The 17915-nt window shown below is 44.8% G+C and overlaps 1 long non-coding RNA gene across 1 annotated transcript; it reads right to left on the minus strand.

Annotated features, from left to right (window-relative positions):
- Positions 1–4628: 4628 nt before the first annotated feature.
- LOC141618280 (uncharacterized) lies at positions 4629–17818 on the minus strand. The gene is made up of 3 exons (XR_012531351.1): positions 17746–17818; positions 4911–5099; positions 4629–4836 (listed from the first exon to the last, which is right to left on the minus strand). It is a non-coding gene; the product is annotated as an uncharacterized LOC141618280 (long non-coding RNA).
- Positions 17819–17915: the final 97 nt, after the last annotated feature.

The following is a 17915-nucleotide window of genomic DNA, read 5'->3' on the forward strand; positions in this document are numbered from 1 at the left end:
TGTTATAACAAACTGGTATCAGAGCCTTCGGGTTCCTGACCAGCGAGAAAGATGTCGGCGATGAACATAAAGATCGATCGCTTCACCGGGAGGAATAGTTTTAGTCTGTGGCAGATCAAGATGCGGGCTCTGTTAAAGCAGCAAGGGTTGTGGGCGCCGCTTTCAGATAAGAAGACGGAAAGCGCAACTGCTGCTACTGCCGCTGCTACCGCTGAGATGGCCAGTCTGGAGGAGAAGGCACATTCAACGATTATGTTGTGTCTTGCTGATGATATCATCACTGAAGTCGCGGAGGAAACTACCGCAGCCGGTCTGTGGAAAAAGCTTGAGAGTCTTTATATGACCAAGTCTTTGACCAATAAGTTGCTTCTTAAGCAACGTCTGTTTAGTCTGAGAATGCAGGAAGGTATGCCTCTTCGAGATCATCTAGATCAGTTAAACACAATTTTACTAGAATTACGTAATATTGATGTTAAGGTAGAAGATGAGGATGCTGCATTAATTCTGTTAGTTTCTTTACCGTTATCGTATGAGAATTTCGTACAGTCCTTTATTGTGGGTAAAGATACTGTTACTCTAGAAGATGTTAGGTCGTCTCTTCATACTAGAGAACTGCGCCATAAGGCGGCTGGTACAGTACAGATAATCAGCTGCAGGGTTAGCGACCAATGGGGGTTATGGACGGGGAAATTCGGGAAGAAAAAATATAAGAAGCCTTCTTATTCGGGTTCTTCTAATTTCACTGGTACTTCGGTACTTCGGTACTTACGGTAATTCTGGTTCGTCTGGTTCTTATGTTTCTAGAGGTCCTAAACCTAGTGATGTCTGTAACTTCATGTAAAGGGAAGGGGCATTGGAAATTCGATTGTCCCAAGAAAGATAAACAGAACAAGTCTAGTACTGCTCTTTGGTGTAGCAGATGCGGGTTCCGAGGAAGATGATTATGCTCTAGTTACGGGTAAGGTCACGCATCACACTGATGTGTGGATTCTAGATTCTGGAGCATCTTACCATATATGTCCGCGCAGGAGTGGTTTACAACTTATGAACAGGTAGATGGAGGCACTATTTCTATGGCGAATAGTCTTGTTTTGCAGGATAGTTGGAATCGGCTCATCGGGGTAAGGACACATGATGGTAAATTCTGTACACCGAACGAGGTTAGACATGTTCCACTAATGACAAAGAATCTGATCTCCTTAAGCACGTTAGACAAGAAGGGTTTCACTTTCAAGGTGTAGGTGGAGTTCGAACGTCCGCAAAGGTTCGAGTGTAGTTCTGAGGGGTATCAAGCATGGTACTCTATATTATCTTCAGGGATCTACTCTGTCAGGTTCTGTTGCTGTTGCATCCTCAGATGTTGATAAAGAAGATTTGACTAAGTTGTGGCATATGAGACTTGGTCATATGAGTGAAAGGGGGATGCAGACTCTGTCAAAAGAAGATCTTTTGTGTGGTCACAAGGTCAAGAATCTGGATTTCTGTGAGCATTGTGTTTTTGGGAAGCTACATCGCAGCAAGTTTCCTAAAGCAGTGCATAGGACCAAGGGCACACTTGATTACATCCATTCTGATTGTTGGGGTCCTTCTAAGGTGGAGTCTTTGGGAGGTCACAGGTATTTTGTGTCTATTATTGATGATTATTCCAGGAAGACTTGGATTTATTTGATGAAGCACAAAAACGAAGCCTTCACTCACTTTAAGCAGTGGAAGGCATTAATGGAGAATCAAACTGGGAAGAAGGTCAAGAGGTTGCGAACTGATAACGGCCTAGAGTTTTGTTGTTCCGAGTTCGACGAGTTCTGCAAGAATGAAGGGATTGCTAGACATCGCATACATCCGAGATACACCTCAAAGCAAAATGGTGTAGCAGAGCGAATGAATCGACACTTCGGAGAGGGCAAGGTGCATGCTCTCTAATGCCTTTGGACTAACAAGAAGATTTAAGGTAAGCGTTAGTACAAAGATGCTATCTCGATAAATCGGGGACCTCACACGAGTCCGAATCTCAAAACTCCATTTGAGATGTGGTCCAGTAAGTCTCTTTGATTATTCTATTTTAAGGGCTTTTGGTAGTACCGCTTATTATCATGTTAGTGAAGGTAAGCTTGAGCCACGAGCTAAAAAAGGAGTATTCGTGGGCTATGGGGATGGTGTCAAGGGATACCGTATCCGGTCTCCATCCGAGGGTAGGGTTATTTTGAGTAGAAATGTTGTCTTTGATGAAAATTCTATGGTTAATCCTACCGTGAAGTCTTATATGTTGTCAGATAGTAGTAGTAGTGTTGATAAACGGTGGAGAAGCAAGACACTCTTGATGAGAGTGTACCACAGAAGAAGATCAACCACTACGGTCCGAATCCGAAACTGTTCCATCGATTCTTCATTACCAGATTCCGAATCGCAGAGTTTGGCCCGTGAACGGTCAATCGGCCTAATTTTGGGAAGCCTCCGAATAGACTTGGTTTTGAAGATATGGTGGGTTATGCACTTCAGGTTTTTGAGGAGGTGGATCCTGACTTACATGAGCCATCCACTTTCAAAGAAGCAAAGAACATGTTCTGAACCGCCCAGTGGCTTTGCCGCCATGGGAGATGAGATGGAGTCTCTTCAAAAGAATCGACACGGGAATTATCCAAGAAGCCTCAAGGGAGAAAGGTTGTTACTTGTAAATGGGTCTTCAAGAAGAAAGAGGGAGAGACTGCTCACCGAGGGTATAAGGTATAAAGCTCGATTGGTAGCTCGTGGGTTCGATCGAAAGAGGGGGTAGACTACAATGAAATATTTTCGCCAAAGTGGTCGACATACTTCCATCGTAGTGTTGCTAGCAATAGTTGCACATCGGATTTAGAACTCGAACAAACTAGATGTGAAGACAAACTTTCCTACATGGAGAGTTGGAAGAAGAGATATACATGACTCATCCAGACGGTTTCCAGATTCCGGGTAAAGAAGACTATGTTTGCAAGTCAAGAAGTCCTTATATGGGCTAAAACAGTCTCCGAGGCAAAGTGGTATAAAAAAGTTTGACAGCTACATGTTGGAGATTGGCTACACTAGGAGTCCGTATGATTGTTGTGTTTATTACAACAAGTCAAGAATGAGTCTCTCATTTATCCGATCCTATATGTAGACGATATGTTGATAGCTGCAGAGAGCAAGTCTCGATGTTCGAAATTGAAGGGTCTCCTCAAAGTCTTGAATTTGAGATGAAAGATTTGGGTGCAAAGAAGAAAAATTCTCGGGAATGGAGATCTACAGGATAGGAGCAAGAAGAAGCTTTTCTTATCTCGAAAGGCTATATTCAGAAGGTGCTAGCAAGGTTTGGCATGTCTCTTCGCTAAATCCATAGATACTCCTAGTGCATCGAATGCACATCTGTTCGTTGCTTTCTCACCCAAGTCAGCTGAAGAAAGGGAGTACATGTCCCGAGTTCCGTACTCTAGTGCAGTGGGTAGTTTGATGTATGCTATGGTCTGCACTAGACCTGATTTAGCACAGTCAGTCAGTGTGGTGAGCCGGTTTATGGGTGATCCAGGTAAAGAACATTGGCAAGCTGTGAAGAGAATTTTTCGGTACCTTAAGGGTACATCTGATGTTGGTCTCATTTATGGAGGTGATAGAGAGTGCCTTGTGTCAGGGTACTCAGATTCTGATTATGCAGGAGATGTTGACAGCAGACGATCAATGACTGGTTATGTTTTCACTCTTGGTGGTTCAGTCGTCAGTTGGAAGGCTACATTGCAGCCTACAGTTACTTTGTCTACTACTGAAGCAGAGTATATGGCGTTGACCGCAGCACTAAAGAGGGAATCTGGTTAAAAGGATTGGTCGATGATTTGGGTCTACATCGGAGCAAGCTATTGTATTCTGTGATGATCTTAGTGCAATATGCTTGGCTAAAGATCAAGTCCATCATAAGAGGACTAAGCATATAGATGTGAGATATCACTTTTCGAGAAATGAGAAGAGAATTAAGGTGAACAAAGTGGGTACCGCCGATAACCTTGGTGACATGTTCACTAAGCCGAGTTCCGCATAGCAAGTTCCAACATTGTTTGGACTTGCTAAATATCTATAGATCTGTAATTGCCCTCTTGGGGGCAATATCCGAGGGGGAAGGAGAAGAGCTTTTCGGTACATCCGGCATTTATGGGAATGCATCTGGTACATCTGTCTGTTTGTGAGAGAATTCAAGTCAAGGTGGAGATTTGTTGGGTTTGTGCCTTGATTCTGTTAACCGCCGCTTCGTATAACTATGCGGGGGTCTCGCTGCCCGGTCAGCGAGTCTGGGTCCAGGGGCGAAGCGCCCTGGTTTAGGGGTTCGGGGGCAACGCCCCCGAAACTTAAACGGTATCCGTATTTGTTATTGGGCTAGGTCTGTCTTGGGCCTTTATTAGGTCGTTCTGTATTAGTTTAGAGAGTATTATATAAACTCTCTAATCCTCTACCTAGCAGTTATGCTTATCATACCGTCTGAATCTGTAATCTGAAAAACTCCTCACATATCAATAAAACTCTCTCCCTTCTGCCCTGTGGACGTAGCTAACACACCGTTAGTGAACCACGTAAATCTGTGCGTTTGTCTTTTATTGTTCTTTATTTGTTCTTTCTTGCTTCTGTTATAACAGTAGCCATGGCTTTATCAGTTTCCAAATCAGCACAATAGCAAGTTAAGAGTGACCTATATACATAACGGTTCTTAAAACCAGACGGAATGCTGTCAAAGTACTTCTCAGCTTCAGCAAGACCCTTAAGTTTGTGCAACGTATCTACGCGCAATGAAAAGTGTCTACTTGAACTGTCAAATTTGCCTTTCTCAAACCAATCTATAGTCTGCCACAAACATAAACGAGAGAATTAAATGTCGCCAAAATTACATCTTTTAAAGCACGTAATCACTCAATTACCTGAAAGCATATTAAACATCACTGCCACTAGAGGAGCAACACCACGAGTAAACGAGTTGTAAGATTGGGAATTCGAAAATTAGCTCCGTAAAGGGAACATGCCATCTACCAGTGGCGACAAACCCAAAAGTCCAATTTTCTTTTTTTCTTGGATAGTGTTGCTTACAGATCACCCACAACTTTTCGCAGCTGTGAAATTTAAGCAGAGAAGAACATAAATACAAGGTAAAACCCAAAAAAAAATTCTCAATTCGTTTCTATTTAGTACTACTTCAAGGGAGATCAATGTGTGCACATGCTACTAAACCAAAAAGAATCCATCTTTTTTCCTTAGAAATGAGTCAAATGACATTGTTTACTACTCCCTCCGTCTTGGTAATTTGAGAGAAAAAGGATTGTACATCAGATGTACTACATCATACTTAATGGCTTTTTGAGTTTTTGTGTATTTTTTTCGAGTACTATAGAGTTTATAAATTACATTTTAGTTTTATGATGTCAAAAATCAAATTTTTTTGAGCTTATATGTAATTTTTTTGAGTTATAATGTAACTTTTTGAGATTAAAGTTTAAGTAAATAAACTCAAAAACTTTATAATAAAGCTCAAATTTTAAATTAAAACTCAAAAACTTTATCTTAATGCTCAAAAATTATAGCATCTGATGTACTACATCAGATGTATAATCCACTTACTGGTAATCCTCTATTTACTAAATGAATAGGTGAAACTTGAGATTTTCCCGCTCAAATCATTTCACCTATAAATTGGGCCTAACACTTTGGTTATTCTATATAAATATTGGACCTTTGTAGAGAAAAAAATATATTCAGTAAAATATTTTGGACTACCATATATATTTTGGGTTTTTATGTGTGTTAGATTCTACAAATCTTCCTATATACTGTTTTGGGTAAATTTTACCGATTATATGTTAATATGTGAGGTCAAAGTGATCGTCTATGGTCTTGAGCGTATAACGAGATTGATAAATAAAGGCAATGAGCAACGGAAGAAGAAGAGTGACACGAGAGAATTTTGGTGACGCGGAAAACCCGTTGTGGGAACAACCGCGGGGGGAGTCGGAATCCCACCAATAATTATACTATAATCGAGAGTGATTTGCAAGTAAGGAAGTACAATATTTTTTCTAGTAAGCTCCACGGAAGTGAATGCCCTTGCTGCTGTGTATCTTCTTCTTTTATAGTTGACTTCCTAGGGTTTCCTCTTTTCAGGGCCCTGCACGCCCGTTGCAAGGTTCCTGGAGCGGTTACCTATTTTCCAGGAGGAATTTGCTCTGACTTTTTCTCCCCTTTGACTGGCGCATTTCCCATGTTAAATGTGTTTGTTTACTTTCAACTTGTGGTCCTGATTTTGCCAACTCATCAATTCTTTCACACTTGCTTTTCCCCTCTTGATGCATGCCACGTATCTTTCTAGAAAAAAGTGTTAATTTTTTCCCCAACAATTGCCCCCAAATTCCTGTGCAAGTACACTTGGGCGGGAATTTCTAAACTGACTGAGCCGCCAAAAAACCGTCTGCACGATTTCCCAGGCCTTTTCGGATGATTGCCCATTATCTTTTTAACTTCCATGCCCATTAATCACTTCCCAACCGTCCACTTTCTCTTTTCCCTATAACTTTCTTTTACTCCTTCCAACTTCCCATTTTCTTTTATCTTCTGTCTCTTTCATCTTCCGTCCTTTTCATCTTCTATCTCCCTCATCCTCCATTTTTCTCATCTCCCATTCCAGGTATCTCACTTTTCCTTTTTTGTAATGGCCCGAAAAAATACTCGTTCTTCTAGTTCCTCTATGTCGATTCCCATTTCTGATCCTTCCAACTTGTTCCCTTCTGCTTCTATTCTTGCTCTGACGCATTCGTGTGACTCTACTTTTGAGGCATCTGATATTGCCTTGATAAAAGAGTGGTTCGGTTTTTCTGATGAGGTGGTGGTGCATGTCCCCCTCCCTGGCCAGAGGGCGGATTTTCGTAGGCCGGGGTGGACATGCTTCTACTTCTACCCTTTTTTTCTGGGTTTAAGATTTCCTTTCCCGAAATTGATTCAAGATTTCCTCCGTTTGAACAAGCTCGCCGTGTGTCAGGTGGCTCCGTACGCTTGGCGTACGTTGCTCCCCCTTTGTGCTATGAACGATTTATATGACTCCGGGATCAATCTCGGTGATCTGGGTCATCTCTTTACTGTGAGGTCCTTGGGCCATGGTCAAGTGACCTTGCGAGTCCGAGAAAATGAGGAGCACTGCATAGTGTTTCCTCCTAAGCCCAATGACACCGACTGGTTCCGTCGCTTTATCTTTGTAGAAATTAACTCTCTTCCTCCTCCAGTTGATTACTTGTACTCTGAGTGGCGATCCACTTCAGGTATTTAGGATTTCTTCTTTCTCTCGTGTTCTTTGTTTTCTTACTTTCCTTACTTGCTTTTTTGTGCAGGCTTGAACCGTTTAGTGCCTTCGCCAGACGAGACCGCTTCTCTTACCAAGCTGTTTGGTCTGCCTCCTGATCAGAGGTCGTTCAACCGCTTATTGGGCCTTATTCCAGGTGGAACACCGCCCGTTGACGGAGAGGAGGAGGAAGAAGCAACGATGACTGGTAGGCTTTTCCTTTGCATGTTTTCCTTGACTTCTCTATTTCCAGGACCCTGCATTATTCCTGGGGCCTTACTCTTTTCTGTGCCTCTCCAGGATCCTCAGAGACTGTCAGACCCAAGGTTACCCTGCAAATGATCTTAGCCCAGAGAAGGAAGAGGGCTACGGGAGGTGCGCCCAAGCCTGCTTCCAAGAGGAAGGCTGATTCCACCCCGGATGCTGAGGTTGCTCATTCGAAGAAGCCTGCTTCCTTCTCTGAGCCTTCTCCCATCGAGGCTACTCCTCTGGCGTCTCTGCCTCCTGAACTCTCTAGGCCTCCTACTCATGACACCCCAATGTTCATCCCTTTGAAATGATTTTGAAGCTTCCCGAGGGTTTCGGTCTTTCTCGGTCTTTGGGGCATTGGCCTTATCTGGAGCGGCTGATGCTTCCTGGTCCCCGTTCATCTTTGGAGAAGAGGACTTCAAAGGAGCTGTCCGACCTGGATGCTGAACATGCTTTTGAGGTAAGACCCGTTTCCTTTCTTTTTCTCTTTTCTCTTTTTTTTTTTTTTTTAATCGTTGTCTTGCTGATTTCCCCAGTCGCTGCAAATATCGCTCCTCCTCCGCGAGAGGCTTGCCCAACTTGAGGATGAAGTGTGCCGTCGGCAATCAGAGAAGAAGGACCTGCTCCGTCAGCTAGATGCCGAGATGAAGGAGAAGGTTAAGCTCAGGGAGGAGGCGGGCTCCATTTGCAACAGTTTGAAGGAATCCGAGATACAGATGGCTCAAGTTCTGGAAGCTAACAACTCTCTGACGGCCGAAAACAAGGCTTTGAAAGAAAAGAAGGCCAACTTGTCCAAGGCCCCGATCGATGTCTGCACTTGCTCCTCCGGGAGATGAAGATCACCTCGTATCAAGGAGTTCAACGAGGGAAAGCATCTCGTCCCGGGACCCGGAGGAAGAAGAGAGGTTGTTTCCGAGTCTTTCCCGAGAAGGTTGATCGGGGATGCGTCGGACTTTGAGATTGACGCCCGGAGGATGATGACTTTTCACCGCCAAGAAGAAGAGGTGCAAGGGGGAACCTGTCCATATGGAGGCCTGGCTCCTGCGGGAGACTCCACTGCTCAATCTGCTCCTGAGACTATTCCTACTCCTGATGCAGGGGTGGAGCATGTGTTTCTGGATTAATGAGGTTCCTGGACCAACTTTTCTTTTTGGTTTTTAGTATCCGTTTTTCGGGCCCCTGTGTGGCATAAAACTTTGTTAGTCTTTTGGATAATTTTCGGTGTGTTTTGGCCTTGCTCATGGGAGCAAGGCGTACTTTTGATATTTTGCCGTTTCAGGCGCTTTAATTAATATTCTGCCGTTTTCTGGCGTACCTTTATTTTGTCGTGCGTGCACCTTTTTTCGTTGTATTATTGCCGGCTTTCATTGATTGGAGGCTCTGGGATCTATTTTGCCCCTCTATTCAGAGGAACCTCGCTTGCATGGATGCTGAGTATTGCAGGAGCCTAGTTCATCCGATCTGTGGATACTTAGCCGTAGATCCATGCTTCTCTGTGTAGGTACATAGAAACTCCACCAGATTAGCTTTTGCAGGCTCCTATCTTCTAGAGCGTAATTCGTTTAAAACTTAGATTTTAAAGTAACACTTAGATTTTTTAAAGTAACTCATTTAAAGCATACTGAAAATTATAGTCCGATAATTTGAAGTTAAGAGATTTAATTTGGAAGCTCTAAAAAGGATTTTAAAGTTCTACTTTTAAATTGAAGCTCTTAGAAAGACAAGAACATTTTAACAAAACCTGGAACCTGGTGGGGTCGTGTTGTATGTCTGGTTGCTGACTGTTCTAGTCGCTTTAGATGTAATATTTCTTTAGGTGGATGATATTCCATGATCTGGGGACCATTTGCCCTTCCATTGTCATGAGTCTGTAGGCTCCATTTCCAACGATACTTTCCACCTGGTATGGTCCTTCCCAATTGTAGGCAAATTTGCCCGCTCTCTGGTTTTTAGTGTTCTGGAAGACTTTCCTCAGGACCAGGTCTCCTACTTGCAGGGTCCTGACCTTTACATTCTTGTTGTAACTTCTGGCCACTGTCTGCCTGTACGAAGCCATCCTGATCTGGGCGCTGGTTCTGAGCTCATCCACCGTGTCCAAACTGCTTGCCATTTCCACCTGGTTTCGCTCCTCTGTCAGGCACCCGTATCTGTGGGTAGGAACCCTGACCTCTGAAGGAATAACTGCTTCAGCCCCGAATACCAGGCTGAAGGGGGTTTGCCCTGTTGCTACTTTAGGGGTGGTCCTGTCAGCCCACAGGACTAGTGGTAGCTCCTCTGCCCATTTGCCCCCAATTTCTTCCAGCTTCTTTCTCAGGTTCTCCACTATGATTTTATTCTTTGGACTCGCCCGGCCGTTGGACTGAGGGTTTCTGGGAGTAGACTTCTGCAATGAAATGTTCCAACTGGCACAAAATGCTTCTGTCTTATTGCCAATGAACTGGGACCCATTATCGCATATTATTTCAGATGGAATACCAAACCTACAGATGATGTTGCGTTTAATAAAAGATATCACCTGGGCCTCGGTAACCTGGGAGAATGATTCCGCCTCTATCCATTTGGAGAAGTAGTCCGTCATGGCAAGCATGTAGACCTTGTTTCCTGGTGCCTTGGGCAGTGGTCCCACTATGTCCATTCCCCATTTCATAAAAGGCCAGGGAGAAATAACTGGGTGCAGAGGTTCTGCAGGCTGGTGGCTGACTGGTGCATTCCTTTGGCAGGCGTCACACTTTTTCGCGTATTCCATAGCATCCTTGCGCATCGTGGGCCAGAAGTACCCCTGCCTGAGGGCCTTGTTGGACAGGCTCCTGCCCCCTGCATGGTTTCCACATTCACCACTGTGGATAGCATGTAAAACAGCCTGGGCTTCATCCTTATCCAGGCACCTCAGGTAGGGTCCTGCATGGGATTTCCTGAACAAGACACCATCAATCAGTACAAATCTGGAGGCTCGCATTTTAAAGCTTCTTACCTCTTTTTTGTCTGCTGGAAGTGTGTCATTCTGCAACCAATCTTGATAAGGCTTCCTCCAATCTACAGCCTCTTCTTGGCTGGTAGTGTTTGCTAACACCTCTTTTTCCTGTGATTGTGGTGAGCCAGCTGTGCCTTCGTTGCCTTGTTCTGCTTTTGATATTGCAGGTTCTAGTACGTGGACGATAGGTACGGTGGAGATTGTACCTGCCTTGAATGTTGCCCCCAGGGCAGCTAAGGCGTCAGCCTCCACGTTCTGGTCCCTGGGGATTTGCTTGATGTTGAAGGTCTGGAACCTGAGTTTCAACGCTTGCGCTATTTCCAGGTAGGCCATCATAGTGGGGTCCCTAGCTGCATAAGAGTTATTTACATGGTTCACGATGAGTTGGGAGTCGCTGTATACCTGGAGGTGCCTGATTTTTAGGTCCAGAGCCAGCTGCAGACCCAAGATCAAGGCCTCATATTCTGCCTCGTTATTGGTAGCTTTGAATTCGCACCGAACCGCTCGGACCAAAGCAGGGTCTCCTTGGGGTGACTTAAGGACCGGACCAACTCCCGCTCCCTTCATATTCGAGGCTCCATCTACATTGGCTCCCACACTGCTCTCCTTTATCCTCCTCCGAGTGAGGATTTCCTTCTCACCGCATCCGGAGGGAGGGGGAAAAGTCGAAGACGAAGTCCGCGAGCCGGGACTTGATTCTTTGTCCGAGGTTCGAATTTCAGATCGTAGCCACTCGGTGTATGGACCACTTGGCCATTCTTCCCGATAACTCGGTTTCCTCATTATAGTCTTAAGAGGGTAGTTAGTTACCACAGAGATAGTATGGGATTCAAAATAAGGTCACAACTTATAGGAGGCTGTGACCAGCGCGAGTACAAGTTTTTCGAGTGAGGTGTACCTGGTTTCTGCAGGTAGCAGGGACTTACTGACATAGTATATCTGGATCTTTGTATTCCTTCTTGCTCTCGAACTAGCACCGCACCGACACCACCTCCGTTACGAGAGGTACAAAGACAAGGGCTCTCCGTGTTCGGCTTTGATAGTAGTGGTGGAGTGCTCGGATATCTTTTCAGCTCGTTGAGTGCTGCCTCATGTTCCTCCGTCCACTCGAACTTCTGGCTCTTCCTTAGGATGTCATAAAATAACCTGCACCTGTCTGAGGACCTTGCTATGAACCTGTTTAGGGCAGCTACTCGTCCCGTCAGGCGCTGCACGTCCTTCGGCTTTTGAGGTGACTCACTGAGTATGGCCTTGATTTGATGATCTTTGGCTTCTATCCCCCCTCGGGTGACCATATACCCCAGGAACTTCCCACTTTGGAGACTCCGAAAGTGCACTTCGAGGGATTCAGCTTCATTTCATATTTTCTCAGGGTGCTGAAAGTGTCAGCCAGATGTTCAACGTGCTGGGTAGCTTGCTTTGATTTCACCACCATGTCGTCGATGTACACCTCCATGGTGCGGCCTATTTGTTCTTTGAACATAGTGTTCACCAGCCGTTGGTAGGTGGAACCTGCATTCTTTAGACCAAAGGGCATCACGTTATAGCAATAGATACCTCGCTCTGACCTGAATGCCGTTTTCTCTTGATCATCTGGGTGCATCTTGATTTGGTTGTAACCACTCCAAGCATCCAGGAATGTGAGCATTCCATGGCCTGCTGTGGCATCCACCATAGCGTCTATGTGCGGCAGCGGGAACGGGTCTTTAGGGCAAGCTTTATTTAGGTCCGTAAAATCGACACAAACCCTCCACTTGCCATTCTTTTTCGGGACTACCACCACATTAGACAGCCATTCCGGGTACTTTACCTCCTCGATTTTTCCAGCAATGAGGTGTTGTCTACTTCCTGGTTTATGACCTGGTTCCTCTCTGGAGCAATTTTCCTCCTCTTCTGCTGGATAGGCTTATATCTTGGGTCCACACTCAGCTTGTGTGTTATGATACTTGGATTTATACCTACCATGTCATTGTGGGACCAAGCAAAGCAATCCATGTTAGCTCTCAATAATTGAATAAGTTCCTGACGGACTTTACCTGTGCATTCTGACCCGATGAGTATGGTTCGTTCGGTTGCGCCTCATCCAGCCGATCTCGTCTAGCTCTCGCCGAGGTGGCTCGACGTATTCTTCCCGGATGCTCGCTCTGAATTGCTATCTTTGGCGGTCCGCCGTTGGTTTTAGGGCTATCTTGTAGCAATTCTTGGCTTCTTCCTGATCCCCACGTATCTCTTGCACTCCCCAAGGCGTTGGGAATTTGTGCATTGGTGGTAAGTTGAAGGTACCGCCTTCATTTCGTGGATCCAGGGCCTGCCAAGAATCACATTGTAAGTAGAGGGCCCATCGATAACCAAGTATCTCACCTGCTTGTTGACTCCTTTGGCATAGGTCGGGATGACGATTTCTCCCAGAGAGTGCTTCGTTTCGCCACTAAAACCGACTAGAGGTACCTCTTTTGTTGCCAAGTCCTTCTCGCTGAACCCCATGACCTTCAGTGTTTCCAGCATAATCAGGTTGACGGAGCTTCCTGTGTCTACCAGGATCTTCCGTACCTCGCAGTTTCCTATGGGGAGGGTGATGATCAGAGCGTCGTGGTGTTGTTCTGGAGCATTTTGTGCGTCTGTTTCATCAAAGGTGATCGCAGGGGAGGTCCGGGGCCGACTCTGCAGAAAACTCGGCTTATCTCCTTTGGTTTGTGTGGCGTGTCTCTTGGCTGCTGAATAGGTCAGGCCGCACAATTCCGAGCCTCCTGTAATAACATTTACAATTCTAGTGCACACAGGTGGAGGAGTAGGCAGAACCTGGTTAGTGGAATGAACTTTGGCGGAGCCTCCTGGCAATAGGTGGTCCAGGTTTCCTCGATCGTACTGGAATTTGACTTCCTTTCTCAAGGTGTAGCATTCGTCGGTGTCATGGCCGATGTCATCATGATATTCACACCTTTTACTGGAGTCTCTCTTGTCGTTAGGACGCTCGTCAGCCCGCTTCCTGGGCCATCTGACTCCTCGGATCTCCTTTAGGGCCTTGAGTACACCTGCAAGATTGGTTGAGAATTTATACTCACTTACTTTCTGGAGGTGGCTCGAGTTGTTCTTTTCTCCGGGCCCTCCGATACTTTATTCACGGGTTTGTTTGTAGGGTTTGGCTCTTTCATTCGCTTTTCCACGGTGCCTTTCGGATGTAGAATCGTGCCATAAGCCGCCCTCCCGGGCTCGAGTCTTCTTCCAGCCGCATGACTGCAATTGCCTTTGTCTGCACCTCCTCGAAGGTAGTGCATGGGTACTTGGTCAAATCTTTATACAAGTCTGACTCCTGGCGGAGCCCCTGGCGGAATGCTTCTATGGCCGTGGCTATGTCGCACCGAGGGATTGCCACCTTCTCCCTGTTGAACCTGTTCAGAAAATCTCTGGTGGCCTCCTCAGGTCCCTGCACTATCCGGTACAGGTCACTGGTCTGTTTTTCGTCCATGGCCATTTGCAAAACTTTGGGTGGAAGGCATTGACTAAGTCGGCGAAGGAGTTATACATTTTGCGGCCGACGAACCATTGCAAGGCTGCTCCGGATAGGGTAGATCCAAACCCTTTGCACATACAGGCTTCCTTCAAGGAGCCTGTCGCGGTGATCACCATCATCTTTTGCTTGTAGTGGTTGATATGGTCAAGAGGATCCGTGGTTCCGTCGTAAAGCGTCATGGCTGGCGGCGCGCATCCTTTTGGGACACCTACAAGGGCTATGTCATCCACGAAAGGGGAATCTGCATAGCTATCTCGTGTTACCTTTTCCAGGGGCCTTGCTACACCAGGAATCCTGTACATCAGGTCCCTCAACTCCTGGTATTGTTGTTCCAGCAAGCTGCCTGTTCCTGCAAGAGGGTTAGAGACAGGCGGAAAAGAGCCGACAGATGTACCTCCCAACCAGGCTCCTCCTGGGAATTGACTGCCTGGCTGACTTGCCAAAGGTGTTGCATGGATGATTGTTCCCGGCTGCCATTCTGGTGCCTGTTGAGAAGAGATTCCTCACACCCAGGTTCCTCCAGCGAGGTGTCCGCTTGCTGGGTTCATCATGCTGACGCTGGGTCCTGGATTCCATCCTGCCACCTGCTGGACGGGTGTTCCTGCAAAATATTGCGAGTTAATTCCTGGCTGACTATTAGACAAAACACTACCTGGGGTTGGCTGCAAGCTGAACGGTCGATCAAAAGACAGGAATCCCAATCCGCTGGGCTCGATGGCTCCTCTGGGTGGTACTCCTTCAAGATCCAATCTGGTGACCAGCTCCGATGGAATCTGTCTGGGGCCCGCGTTGGTAGCCGGAACTGGGGCCTCAGAAGGTGGAGGCAGCGCGGCCGACGAGGTCTTGGTTACTGTTGCGATCTGGTTCCTGAGGTCTTGGTTGTCTCTCCTCAGGCTTTCGATGGCTCGGTGCAGGGTATCCATTCCTTCCAACACCACTCGCATTGGGTCTGGTGATGAGGCTCCTGACTTCTTCGGGACTCCTCCTGATGCGGTCTCCTGATGGATTCCTCCGGATGCAGTCGCCTGGATCTGGGTCCTGCTGGGACTGCTTTCCCTGCTTGATCTCGTAACAGCGGGTGCTGCTGACGCCTTAGGCGCTTGGGGTGGCTTGAAAGGTGGCGGCATGGCTCTCGGGGAGGTGCTGACCGGGGCCATCTGACTGACTGCTGATGGTGCGGTGACCGATCCCGTACTCGCTGGAAGAGGTCTTCCCCCAGAGGATTGAGAGGATACCCCCTGGGTGCTAGACGAACTCGCACTGGATCCAGACATGATGACGGACGGATTGCTTAATTTCGACTTTATGAGAAATTGATCACTGAGGCCCCACGGTGGGCGCCAAATTGTTTTGGGTAAATTTTACCGATTATATGTTAATATGTGAGGTCAAAGTGATCGTCTATGGTCTTGAGCGTATAACGAGATTGATAAATAAAGGCAATGAGCAACGGAAGAAGAAGAGTGACACGAGAGAATTTTGGTGACGCGGAAAACCCGTTGTGGGAACAACCGCGGGGGGAGTCGGAATCCCACCAATAATTATACTATAATCGAGAGTGATTTGCAAGTAAGGAAGTACAATATTTTTTCTAGTAAGCTCCACGGAAGTGAATGCCCTTGCTGCTGTGTATCTTCTTCTTTTATAGTTGAATTCCTAGGGTTTCCTCTTTTCAGGGCCCTGCACGCCCGTTGCGAGGTTCCTGGAGCGGTTACCTATTTTCCAGGAGGAATTTGCTCTGACTTTTTCTCCCCTTTGACTGGCGCATTTCCCATGTTAAATGTGTTTGTTTACTTTCAACTTGTGGTCCTGATTTTGCCAACTCATCAATTCTTTCACACTTGCTTTTCCCCTCTTGATGCATGCCACGTATCTTTCTAGAAAAAAGTGTTAATTTTTTCCCCAACATATACTACGAATAAAAGAATAAAACTTATCTCAAGTTTTTCCTCCAAAGTGCTCTAACTTATATATGAAAACAAATTAGATTTCATTTATTAAAATAACTTTTCATTTAAAAATAACTTTTTTATCATTAAACTTAAAAATATAATCATTTAATAAAAATAAAACGAAATTGGTATAAAACTATAATCTCTATACATAAATTGTTACCCCTATTATTAACTTCGCGACGAAAAAAAAATTACTAAAATAATATGGGGTAGTTAAAATATTTTCATAAATAAACACAATTCATGAAATTGCTCAATTCTCTTGATTAATTGTAAGATTAATTTTTGTTTTTTTTTTTAAAATTCATGAGATATAAATCTGAAATCTATAAATATTATAGTAAAAATTAAAAGCTCTATTTATACCGCGCATTTGCGCGGGATCTACACTAGTTTGATCATCAAATGACACTATTTTCCACTTGTCATCCGTTAACAAATGGCCCATTCCTCTCTTCTTGGTCTTTATGCTGAGGGAGTAATGACCCATCATCATAGCTAAGCAAATATAGTACTTACACTAAGCAAATATAGTACTAACAATGTGATCAGATAAAAATAGCATCCTTTCAATATATTAATTCTCACACCCTCTCAATCATTATTCAGTAAAATGGGGTTGTATGGAAATTACTCCTTTCGTCCCGGTCAATTGTTGTACTTTGATTTTGGCACAAAAACCAAGGAAAGAGCAGGGGACCAATTACTAAATGATAAGTGGATCAAATTGAGTGTAAATGATCAAATTGCTCATCAAGTTCATTCTTAAAATAGAAAGGACAACAATTCACTGAGACACCCCCAAAATGAAATAGGACAACAAATGAAATAACCGGATGGTGTGTTCCATTAGAAACTTAGAGCATCCGCAAAAGAGAGAAATCACCTTCCCATTTGTCTTCTCTTTCCTCAAATAAGCAACCCCATTGTTGCACCAACCTCCCCATAAAATGGGGCTCCACTGTTTTTAGGGGAGGTCTAAAAAAAAAGTAAAGCAATTTGTATTACTTTTGGGAAGATTCCCAAATTTTTGTGTGTGAATTGGGAACCCCATTGTTGCATAAATATAGTTATGAAATGGGGAGGGTAAATGAAAAAGTTAGTGGAAAATGAGGTGGATGAATAAGAAAAGGAAAGAGAAAATATGAGGAGTCTCACCTTTGCGGATGCTCTTAGCTCTTGGAAGGAAACACGCCAGTTCGGATGGTGTGTTCCATTAGAAACTAGTGGCGGAGCTAAGAGGGGCGCTCGCCCCAGAATTAAAATTTCACTCTTCAGTTCAAAATTTTGAACTTTTTTCGAGTTTCCCTTATACTCTTACCCGTTTGCCAAATATTCGCCCAACGAGTTAAAATCTTGGCTCCGTCACCGTTAGATAAGGTGTCGCTTTCACAAATGAGACAAACTAAAGGTAATGCTTTAACCCAAAAAAAAAATAAATCCAATCTTTGTTGTTGGATAGTATTGCTTTCAATCACCCAGAACAACAACATTCAGCAGCTGTGAAGTCACTAAAAGAACAGACCAACATAAACACAAGCTAAAACCATAAAAGAAATCGTTTCGGTTTCAGTTTAGGTGAATGACCCAAGATGAAAATTGCGTCGAGATAAAAAGTAATTAGACTAATCAAATTCAGACAAAACAATGTGATCAGATAAAAAGTTGGCATCTTTTTAACATATTAGAACAGGTACTCGTAAAAAGTAAACAAATGATCGAGATTCGAGACGGATGGAGTATTTACCTCAAGACATTGTTGGTAACGGCCTTTTTTACGGAGGTCTTTGAAACAATCAAACAGGGTAAAATCGTTGACCTGTTTTTATAATACGGTGCAAAGCATCGGACACTTTGCCACTTGTAGACCGCACTTCATTTATTTTTCTGAGGATATACACCTTCGACGCCCTTTGT

The sequence above is a fragment of the Silene latifolia genome, chromosome X (assembly GCF_048544455.1).
Source record: "Silene latifolia isolate original U9 population chromosome X, ASM4854445v1, whole genome shotgun sequence".
Classification (NCBI taxonomy): Eukaryota; Viridiplantae; Streptophyta; class Magnoliopsida; order Caryophyllales; family Caryophyllaceae; genus Silene; species Silene latifolia.